The following is a 12,316-nucleotide window of genomic DNA, read 5'->3' on the forward strand; positions in this document are numbered from 1 at the left end:
GCCGGCCGCGGTGGTCTAGCAGTTCAGGCGCTCAGTCCGGAACCGCCCAGCTACTACGGTCGCAGGTTCGAATCCTGCCTCGGGCATGGATGTGTTGAAACGTCCCCTTTGAACAATTATACACGACTGTCCTTAACCTGACACACAATATTTTTGGCGCAACGCAATCTGACTTTCAAAATTCCCTACAAAAGAATGGCCCTGACTAACATTAAACTACACCTTTCACAAATCACTTACCTCACAAAAATCTTCGCTACTCAAGCTACTGCAATACAGCGAGCGCCACTACTGCCAGCTAAATAAAAGATTCAAACTACTGAAGGCACTAACTACTGATAGGGATAGTTAGCAAATGAAAGATATTAATAAAGAACAAAGAATGTATTTACCTTGATATCATCATATATAAATATAGCAGTTCATGACAAATTTCAAAACTCCGCCATCTCTCTCCCCACATCCACCACTGCTGGCGGCTCACCTCCAACTGCGCAACGCTACGCGCTGTTCACAGCCAGCTGCCTAACACTACAATGGCGAGTTTTACAACAATGCAAAGCAGCCACAGACTGCACACAGCGCAGCCAGTGATTTTCATATTGAGCGCTACGTAACGTTGCCAATAAGAAAACATAAACAGCCTATTCACATAGAGAAAACATAAACAGCCTACTTACAGTGTGTGATGTCCTTAGGTTAGTTAGGTTTCAGTAGTTCTAAGTTCTAGGGGACTGATGACCACAGATGTTAAGTCCCATAGCGCTCAGAGCCATTTGAACCATTTTGACATCACACACATCCATGCCCGAGGCAGGATTCGAACCTGCGACCGTAGCGGTCGCCCGGTTCCAGACTGTAGCGCCTAGAACCGCTCGGACACTCTGGCCGGCCAGAATTGTACATGCGGTACACAATATCTAACGTCAACCATAAGGATGTGTTTCCATTATGGGAACTTCCCCATTCACCTCCGTGTGGTACACCTCAGAGACTCTCCAATAAGCAAGGGACTCAACATCAGGAGTTATTAAAACTCGCGTTATTTCGACTGAGTGGTTCTGTCGATCAGCAAGTAGTTTTGCAAGCAAACTGAAACATGATCTTGCCACCAGTGCCACGGGTGTCGTTTCTTCATAAAATGCCGGAACTTACTATGCACTATGGACTTTTGGAAACACTTTAGCAAGCTTTTTTATAAGAACACAGACTACCTGTGGGGCGATAGTTCCGAGTCATGTGCGCTTAATCTTAATCTTTTGAAAGCCACTGTGTAAACAGAGGATAATATGCAATATCGCCTGTGAACAAATTAGTGTTCCTGTAGAGGTCGTTACCACTTTTCCCTTACAATATAAAACCATAAATTTGTTTCTCATTACTATTCTACGTTGTTATGCTTCCTTATCAGCTGCTATGTTCTGTGTATGGTCTGACAACAATTTGTTGTAATCATCAGCTAATGTAATATGTAACTAATGTCATATGGTAATGGCTCCACTATATGTATCTCAGATATTACAAAAATAAATAAATCTAGAAATATTTAACAAGACAACCACAAGAATTTCTTCCTGTTTTTGAGAAGGTTAATGTTTTCCGTTCGCTATACTTAAAGGGCCCATGCGTGAACCGAAGTCCCGCTATGGCATCGCGGCTTATGTCCCAGTGACTGTGTGCTGTGCAGTGTCACCCAGGGGAAACCCTAATGGCAGCCGCTGCGTCAGTCCTGGCGATGGTAGCCGTGCCGCAGAAACACAGGTGGCCTTCTTATCATGCAGCTCACAACATCCGCGTTCCGGCATAGGCAGCGGCGGTATCGGAACGAATGCAATGAGTACACAGTAATGGCATGTCAAGCTTATTCGATAACGCCATCGGGAGTTCTCTAGGCAGAGGAGCACTAAAGGTAACATACGCAGGTCCTATGTAGACTTTTAAGTCATTGCTTTGTCTATATCAGTACAAATATAAAAATCATTTGCTGTTAACCGTTAACGGGGGTCTGTTGCACATGTAATATTTTCATTGCACAACGTCGTCAAAGATACATCAACAAAAAACATTAAAAGAAGATTGCTAGCAATTGATGCGATTGCTTCGTACACCGTTTTGAATACAAACGTGGGCAGTATATTCTCAGCGAAACAGGTTATGTTGATTATGAAACGTAAGTACTACAAGAGCACTGTAGTCTTTTAGTCTGTAAGAAAATTTTAGCAGTAGCTTGCTGCTTGTGCACATCTTCTATGATTACGTGACCTACTATAGCAAAAGGCTGTGGTGTATAAAAGTCTATGCAGAAACATACCTACGTTCTTTATGCAAACATTAGAGAATATATGGAAGTTTTATATTGCAAGGGAAAAATGGGTAAGGACCTCTATAGGAACACTAATTTCATCACAGGTGATATTGCCACATTATCTTCTGTTTACACTGTGGCCTTCAAAAGCTTAAGCGAACGTAGACTCTGTGCTGTCGTCCGAGAGATAGTCTAAGTTCTGGTACAAAGGTCGACTAAAATGTTTCCAAAAGTCAACGGTTCTTTAGTAAGTTACTGCATTTTTGAAGAAACGCCACTTGTGTTCCAGTGTGTGTACGTATCGGTAATACTTCCCGTTACAGTTTTATTTCTGACATTTATCGGAATGATTATAGACTGAAGTCGTGCATATAAGGATAGGAAGCCGACACGGAATTAATATGACGTAAATGGTGGATCCCTTTTAGAACTGAGCTAACGAATTTTGTAATATCCGAAGTCGTATTTGAGAGGTACTCTACCCAAACTCGAATTTGAGGGCTTAAACACCTGAGCAACGGGAAGATACATATTCGGAAGCACTACTTTGGACTTTTACAAGGAGTGTGATTTTTCATCTCCACGGTTAAATTCATGACGGATTAGCAGAGCGTATGATGTGCAGCGCATGCACTCTAAATAGCTTATTCACGGACCAATCATATTAAAGTCAACGTGCAACAACCACTCACAGAAGCCGGGTGGCGGCACTAGTAGTGGAGGGTACATAAAATATGGCTGGGAACGCGGAAACCAGTACGGTCGTTGTCGTAATGAGGAATTTTTTGGAAATTTGTGGTAAGTTCATATTGGACCAATCTGCTGAGGTCATCGGTCCCTAGGCTTACACACTACTTAATCTAACTTAAACTAACAGTGACGACGACAGTGACATCCTTGCCCGAGGGAGGACTCGAACCTTCGACGAGGGGTGGGGGGTGGGGGAGGGGGGGGGATGGGAGAGCCGCGCGAACCGCGACAAGGCGCCTCGGACTGCGCAGCTACTTCGCGCGACTTAATGAGGATACGGAGAGATTTATCTGATGTTCAGAACGGCATGACCGTTGGCTTTCGGGTAAAGGTTGGAGGCATTTATGAAACGGCTATATTAGTAAATTGTTCGTGTACCGCCTTTGTTAAAATAAACCGTACTTGGCAAAATATCGCTCCCCAAAACCGGCGCCGAGGCAACTATGATGCACGACAGGCTATAGATGATAGAGGCGAACGACGGCTGCCGGTATGTGTACGCGCGAACGGGTGTGCAACTTCTGAGTAATTGATCGGCCAGGTGAAACAAGGGGCTGCCAACAGCGTCTCCTCAGCGACCGTTCAGCGAACATTTCTACGGCTGGGCCTCAACAGGAGGTGCCTGGTTCGTGCACCACTGCTGACTGCTGACCAGCGGCGACGAATCCTGGAATCTGCACGCCAACATCGCTGCTGGACGCCCACTGAATGGCGACAGGTGGTCTTTTCAGACGGATCACGTTTTATGCTGCATCGAACAGTTGGTCGTTGGCTTGTACGGCCCTGGAACAAACGTCGGAAGGGTACAGGCCGGAGGCGGGAGGGTTTTATCTTGGCTATGTTTTCGTGTCATCCTCTGGCTGATCTCATCATTCTGGAAGGCACAACGGATGGACACGAGTATGCATCTATGCTTGGGGATCATGTCCACCCCTACCTACAGCTTGTTTTCCCTCGACACGACGGCCTCTACCAACAGTACAACGCAACGTGTCATACAGCTCTCAGTGTACGTTCGTGGTTTGTAAAGCATCAGGATGAGGTTATCGTACTCCCCTGGCCAGAAAAATCTCCAGAATTTAAATCCAATCTATAGTCTACAGGTCAGCCTCGATTGAGCTGTTTGCACCACGGATCCTCAACCTCGAAACCTAGCGCAAATGGCCACATCTCTGTCGGTCCCTTCCAGACTCTCAAAGGCACTCTTCCTGTGAGTCTGCACACCAAAAATTGGTTATCCATGTGTCTGACAGGTAGCCACCTAAATGCAGACTAGCGCTCAAGCATAAATAGATGCAATATGATTAGGATCAACGTAATTTCTCCTCATGTTAGATCGGTAGTGCCAACGAGATTCCCGCAGTGGCAACACCGGTTCCCGTCAAACCGCCGAAGTTAAGTGCTTTCGGATTGGGCTAGCACTTGGATGGGTGACCATTTGGTCTGCCGAACTCTTTTGGCAAGCGGGCTGCACTCAGCCCTTGTGAAGCAAACTGAGGAGCTACTTGATTGAGAAGTAGCGGCTCCGGTCTTGGAAACTGAAATACGGCCGGGAGAGCGGTGTATTGACGATATGTCCCTCCATATCCGCATCCAGTGACGCCTGTGGGCTGGTGATGACACGGCGGCCGATCGGTACCGTTTGGCCTGCATGGTCTGTTCGGGAGGAGTTAAGTTAGATCGGTAGCGGGAAACTGAGTGGTTTAGGTCACTATTCAGTACCTCATCCACGTTGCGATCACGAATGCAAGAAGGTAAACAGAATTTTTCCAAGGATTACAAATACATACAAACATAAGTATTTTCATCAGTAACTTTGTCTGTTACACAAGTATGATGTTACAATTAAAAGCTATAAAACTTAACATAATGTCAAAAGAACTTCACTCGCTGTAGACACAGACAATTCGGGCGTGCAGTCTCAGAAACTCAGTTCCTTGAACTGATATTCGGCCGAACAGCATTCGGTCATCTTCCGAGTGTGCCGACACAACGAAGCTACAGCACTCGCATCCGTCCTTTTAAACCGGGCGACCATGCTTTTCTGGAACATGTCCTGACCTCGTCTTATTTCTTATTTACTAACTAAATTTTTGAATAAACTGACGGTGTCGCCATACGTAGTCACATATCGCTCTCGGTGGCCAGCTTATTTAAGGGGGACTTGGGAAAAGAGGTGTTGCAGTGTGTTATCTCAAAACTCATAGTGTTTTGAAGTTCATGGCACCTTTGTGGTACAGCTCTATGGTAAGGGCATTTACACGAATGTTTAAGTCATTTACAGTCTATCTATGGAAATATTAAATTTACTGTGGAGATTATTTATTTTGATGGCACCTTGGGACATGCAGTTTATCCCTTTGAGCCTTAGTGGCTTCTGCCTCGGACCTCCATTTTATTAATTTTTTTAAGTACCAGTTACTTCAGAGTGAAACCACCAATGCTATTGCAAGACAAACTGAAACCAGTACACTAATGTATTTCTGCGGATGTAGTGCAACGCAGCAGTCACTTCACAATGTACAAAGCAACAGTCAACGCTACATAATTTACGTGACGTGTGCTTTTTGCGTAATGATCATATTGGAGAGATCATTGACATGGAAAGTAAGTATATCATAAATTACTGTAAATTTGAGTTTGTACTATAGCTATTATGAGTGGTTTTGAGAGGAAACCACCGGGCTGTTCGTACTTTCAGAGTTAATTTTGTACCTGGATGTAAATTTGTTTAATTTAAGGCTCGTTCTTTGCTTATTATTTAGGACTATAATTTGTTTTAGGCACTATGTGTTCACGGAAGTTTCGAGACCTTTCTCTGGATCTAAACGTCCGTCTTTTAGAAGAATAAATTCCTAGTGATTGTGTTGTAGAGACATCTGAGGCGGAAACTGACCCAGAGGGTCCTTCTATGAATGTTCTCCATCAGGGAAGTACGGCAATAGCTTCTACTGCTTTGTCAGTTCCTGGACTGCTTACAGAAAATGCATTTCATGACGATGTTCATGACGACAGTGGAGAAAAGCCCACCATGATACCCTCGCAAATAAGACGGCTTGCATCGTATAAATTAGCAGCTGCGCATGACCTCTCTAAAGTGGCCGGAGCAAATGTTGAAGTAAGCTGCAATCCTCGTTGGAAAAGTTTCTTTCCTTGTTTTCACAGGAAATGATGTAAAATGGTTCCAGAGTGAAACTACCACCATAAACAATCAGATTTCTTGTTGTATCGTTGCTTACTAACACAATGAAGGTTAATTTTGTGAAAATAATTTTTTCATACTGCTGGGACTTAGAGTTACTACAAGCAGAGTATTACGGACTTGTAATGAATGACACGCAAATAGCTGCCACCAGTCTTCCCAGACCACGGGTTTTCTTAGAACTTTGGTTCATAGAACACATAGCATTGCTGAAGAAGGCAGCTTTTACACTCACAAGGACGTTTTGAAGCTAATGTGTGGTGTCCACAACAGATACGCAAGGTGCTACGGATAAATTCTAAGGAAGACTTAAGGAATGAGGAAGACGCAGTAGAAATATTTTAAATCCATGGTTTCCTTGTCTTGTGCAAGAGCTCTGTGGCCAGAAGCACGTGTGGAAATCACCAAGCACGAAGTTAAAGTGATCTTTCGTACTCCACTGAAGACATCAACACTTCTGGATTACGTCAAGGATGATTTGATGTCCCACAAGGCTGGGTTTACAAGATCCCTTGCGATTTTTCACACACCGGACTGACGACACGTAGAGTCCACGAAAAATCCACAGAAGAGCGAAGATACATACCACAGCTCAATAAATCGGCTGCGCCAGAGAACTACATCTGCATCGACCCTGGCCGCACCATATTGTATTAAAATGTGCATATTTTAGAGTCAGCTTCATAATTCTGGGAATCGGTTGTGAACGAAGCAGGGAAATTGGTTTGGCGCAGGACTTCATTAATCGAAACTGGGGATCGTTGCCGCTGCAGGGAGATAACGGATGTTGTTCATGCTGGACGGCACGAGACCCCTTTTTTACCTCTCCTCTTTTTTTCCACCTGACTCGTTTAATGTGGAGCTCCTGCGCCAAATTCTTTATTCCTTTCAAGTAGCATTTAGATTCAACGTTGTCAGTTATATTCGCCAGCTGCTTTACCCGAGCGGTTCTAGGCGCTTCAGTTTGGAACCGCGCTACTGCGACGGTCGCAGGTTCGAATCCTGCCTCGGGCATGGATGTGTGTGACGTCCTTAGTTTGGTTAGGTTTAAGTAGTTCTAAGTCTAGGGGACTGATAACCTCAGATGTTAAGTCCCATAGTGCTCACAGCCATTTCATTAGATACATTCCAGTCTCTATCTCCTAATGATTTTACCCTCTACAGTTTCCTCTACGAATATGATGGAAGTCATTTGCTCATGTCTTAACACATGTCCTACAATTCTGTCCTGACTTCTTGTGAACGTTTTCAACATATTTCGATCCGCGTCGTTTCTTCAGAGAATCCCCTCACTTCTTATCTTATAAGTGCACCTAATTTTTAGCGTACTTCCACAGCGCTACACCTAAAACGCTCCAATTCTTTTCTTAGGTGCTCCCTCAGCCCACGTTACACTTGCATACAAAGCAGTGCTCCAGAAAGGCATTCTCAGAAGTTGGTCCTTCAAATTAAGAGCAATACTTGTGTCCAAGAATCAGCACGGTTTTAGAATGCAACACTGGTGCGAAACTCAGCTTGCCCTGTTCTCACACGACACACTGCAAACTATGGATGAAGGGCAACAGGCAGAGTCCATATTTACAGATTTCCGAAAAGTATTTGGCACAGTTCCCCACTGCAGAACGTTATGGAAGGTGCAAGCATACGGGATAGGTTCTTACATATATGAGTGGACCGAAAACTTCTTAAGTAATACAGCCCAGTACGTTGTCGATACTATGGCGCACGGGAAGGTGTCGTTTTTAAGTGACTGTAGGAGGACACAAGATCACTTAAACAAAATTTATAATTGGTGTCATGAACGGCAGCTAGCTCTAAGTGTAGAAAAATGAAAGTTATGCAGATCGGTAGGAAAAACAAATCCGTAGTGTTCGAATACAGCATTAGTAGCGTTCTGTTTGACAAACTCACGTCGTTTAAATATCTGGTTGTGACGTTGCAAAGCTGAACGAAATGAGACGAGCATGCGAGAACTGGTGTAGGAAAGACGAATGATCGATTTCGGTTTGCTGGGAGAATTATGGGAAACCAAAGCACACTGCCTGTAGGACGCTAGTGGGATCTGTTATTGAGTGCCGCTCGGGAGTGTTTGGGATCCATACCAGGTCGGATTAAAGGAAGACGGTGAAGCAATTTAAAGGCAGTCTGCTAGGTTTGTTATAGGTAGGTTTGAGCTACACGCAGTTATTACGGATATGCTTCGAGAACACAAATGGGTATCCAGGGAGGGACGGCGACGTTCTTTTCGAAGAACACTACTGATAAAATTTATAGAACCGGCATCTGAAGCTGACTGCAGAACGATTCTACTGCTGCGCACGTACGAGTATATTTCGGAAAGTTTTACAAAAATTAGGACCCACACGGAGACATATAAACACTTGTTTTTCTCTCTCTCTGTCTACGAATGGAACAGTGGCACATTACACCCTCCGTCACGTGCCATACGGTAGCTTGCGCAATATGTTTGCATATGTAGATGTAGATACTAGTAGACATATTTCCATCAGGATATTATGTCCTCCTTGTCACAGGGACGTGTCCCACATGCGTTTGATCAAACCCGACGGCAGCCAGGTGTATTCGCTCAGATTGTGATTATTTGAACACGTAGCCTGAAAGATGTGTAAGAGTGAGTGGAAATCACGTAGTGTCAGCAGACATGTGGCTCTCGCTGGAAAGAATGGCACAGTTCTCAATGAGGATTTGTTTCCAAATGTTTCGTTATTGGATTTCGTTTTTTTTTTTTTAGTTTACATGATAACAGTATACTGTAATAATATGAGATACACTTTCAAGTACCCTGTCTAAATCAAAAGGATGAAAACGTCAGATATTGTGCTTTTACGCTATACAAGCTACAACTGGAACACCTTACAATGTAGCGATGTTACAATGTAAAAACAACACTGACATACTGCTGCCCGTGTTATTACTTTTTAATTAAAATTGTACCAATAGAATTAGATGCCCAGTTTCCTGTTGGCTTTTCTAGTTGTGAGATCGATGTATGAAAGGTAATGTGACGTACATAATTGTAAAGTGATATTGTTCCTACCTTTACTCTTGCTTATTTATTTATCTTCAAATAGCGAATCGTTTCCAGACAACACTCGTACTTGTCGACAACGTGAACAGCAGACACTATCGTAGTGGGAGCTGTGGGGTTTGATCATCCGACTATAAAAGGCCGCGTTCGAGTGGCGTCGCAGTACAAACGCGGAAAGTGACAGCAGAAAATGCCCCGACCACGTACGGTTATCATCATTAAATTTATTGACAATTGATAATAGGAAGCAGAAAGGAGTGGCAGCGCTGACTTAAAAGGTGGTGACAAGTGGAAGCAAAATGTTGTCGAGCATGTCGGTGGTGTGCTGCAAATTAAGGCAGAAAATACACGTATCTGAGAGGCGTGAATATGAAGTATCTGCCCCAAAAGAGAAGAAGCAAAGTGCAGAAAATCAATATCCCACGGAAGATATGGACAAATGTGTTGTTAGGCAGAAGTTTCTGCGATATTATGAGAAACAAAAAGAGAGCCACCTTTCGGGAAACTTCCTTGATTTCAAGGCTAACAATGAAATTTTGAGACAAACTGATCTGTCAGCGAGACATGGTTTTAAAATATATCGCAATAAACAAATTATTATGTGCGAAAGAGACAACATAGAGTCAGAAAAAGGTAAGTAAAATACAAGGTGTACAACTTCGCTTCCGCCGTTTTTTCCCCAACATTTGAGGCTTTAATGAAACAAATTGGTTACACATGTATCATTCAAAGTATTTTCTATCGCTGGCAACTACCTTCTCCCATCTTTCTGGCAGTGTACGGATCCCGCGTCGAAAAAATTGTTCATCTTTTGAAGCGATCCACAAATCGATCCAATATGTGACTTCTTAATGAGATCGGAAGTGTTGGTCAGCGAGGCCATGCGCCATTGATCTAAACAGGTGATAGTCAGAGGGAGATATGTCTGGAGAAGACTGCGGGTGGGATAGGACTTCCCATTTTAACGATTCCAAGTACGTTTTGACCTCTTTTGCAACGTGGGGTCGAGCGTTGCCGTGCTGCAAAATCACTTCATCGTGCCTCTCGCTGTATTTCGGCCGTTTATCTTTTAGTATTCCGCTCAGACACATTAATTGCGTTCGATAACGAGCGCCTGTGATTGTTTCACTTGGTTTTAACACCTCATAGTACATGACGCCGAGCTGGTCCCACCAAATGCAGAGCATGATCTTGGAGCCGCGAATATTCGGTTTGGCCGTCGACGTGGAAGCATGGCCGGGATATCCCCATGCTTTTTTGCGTTTAGGATTATCGTAATGAACCCATTCTTCGTCCCCGGTCACAATGCGATGCAGAAATCCCTTCCGTTTTTGCCTCTGAAGCAAATGTTCACAAACCCACAAACGCCTTACAACGTCTCTTGGTTTCAGTTCACACGGGACCCATGTTCATCCTTTATGAATGATGCCCATAGCCTTGAGACGTATTGAAATGGCTTGGTGTGTCACTCCCACTAATCGTGCCAGTTCTTCTTGAGTTTGACACGAGTCTTCACTCAGCAATATCTCCAATTCTGCATCTCCGAAAACATTCTTCCACCACTATGCCGGTCTACGACGTTAAAATCACCGTTCTTGAAGCGTTGGAACCACGCACCATACGTTCTTTCACTAATAGCGTCCTTACCGTACGTATCTGAGAGCATTCGACGAGACTCAGTCGCTGTTTTCTTCGTATTGCAACAAAACAGTAACACCTCCCGCAAATGACGAGAATTAGGCTCCTAAACTGACATTTTTAATCAAGAGCAACTTTATAATGGAGACACAAATCGACTAACGTTTGAATGAGTTTATGTTGACCGAGGTCCAAGCTAACTGCCTGGCGTTTGCGATCTGTTTCTTTCAATCGCTACTTACCGTTGTCGCCACCAATCGGCAAACGGTGAGAGCAAAGTTGTACACTTTGTAAGATTTGTGCAAAAAAACTCGAGCATCGTGATTGATCAGGAAATTTGTTCAGTCACTGTGAATAGATGTTGTCACACTGACAGCGTGCAACAAATTCAAGTCAGTGTTTGACTTCCGTGTTGTGCATGGCATTCGTGTACAGCTTTGTTGCGCGTCAGCACCCAAGCTGTTGTTGTCTCACCTCTTTCTTTCCCAGGCGCAAACACGATGGTGCTGCAACCTGGCCAGGTCTTCAGTCCGCTTTGCCAGGTAACCTAATTATCACGTCTTCAACTGACACAGATGGGCAAAGTGCAGAAAGAGGACAAAGATCCGGTCCCCAGAAGCGGTCAGTGGTGGCTGACTGTATTAAACGCGGTGGGCGCCCCAGTGACGTCACGACGTCACGCAGGGGGAACCCCCATGTGGCCAACCACTTCCGCCGCCGGCCTCCTGGAACTACAGTACTCGCTGGAGGCTACGTGGATCGCTTACCAACCGTGCGCCCGTTACGCAGAACCGCAGGCGCCTATTGGCCTCTAATCAAGGCCTGTCCTACCGTAACTCCCGTATGAGACGTTCTGTTCGTAATGTGTAGTACGTACCGTATTACACCAAGTGCAAAACGTTGTAGCCACCACTCCATTAACACTTACTATAAGGAAAAGTACTGTTACATAGAGCAAGAGAGAGCTTGTTGCACGCTGTCAACGTTCCCAGTTACTCTACACAAAGAAGAGAACCAATCAGTCTTCCGAAACACAGCTCGCTCTTTTCGTCCAAGGGATGCAGAACGCCGTAAGATATCAGTGATCAGTTTCATGCTTTGTTCCTTATCTTCAGGATGGCTGGCTCTGAGCACTATGGGACTTAACATCTTAGGTCATCAGTCCCCTAGAACTTAGAACTACTTAAACCTAACTAACCTAAGGACATCACACAGATCCATGCCCGAGGTAGGATTCGAACCTGCGACCGTAGCAGTCCCGCGGTTCCGGACTGCAGTGCCTAGAACCGCAAGGCCACCGCGGCCGGCCTATCTTAAGGAAGGCAGTGCCCTGTCGTTTAGTGAATAAAATACGAGGTCATCGTGTATCGTG

Source organism: Schistocerca piceifrons, chromosome 6, assembly GCF_021461385.2.
Source record: "Schistocerca piceifrons isolate TAMUIC-IGC-003096 chromosome 6, iqSchPice1.1, whole genome shotgun sequence".
Classification (NCBI taxonomy): Eukaryota; Metazoa; Arthropoda; class Insecta; order Orthoptera; family Acrididae; genus Schistocerca; species Schistocerca piceifrons.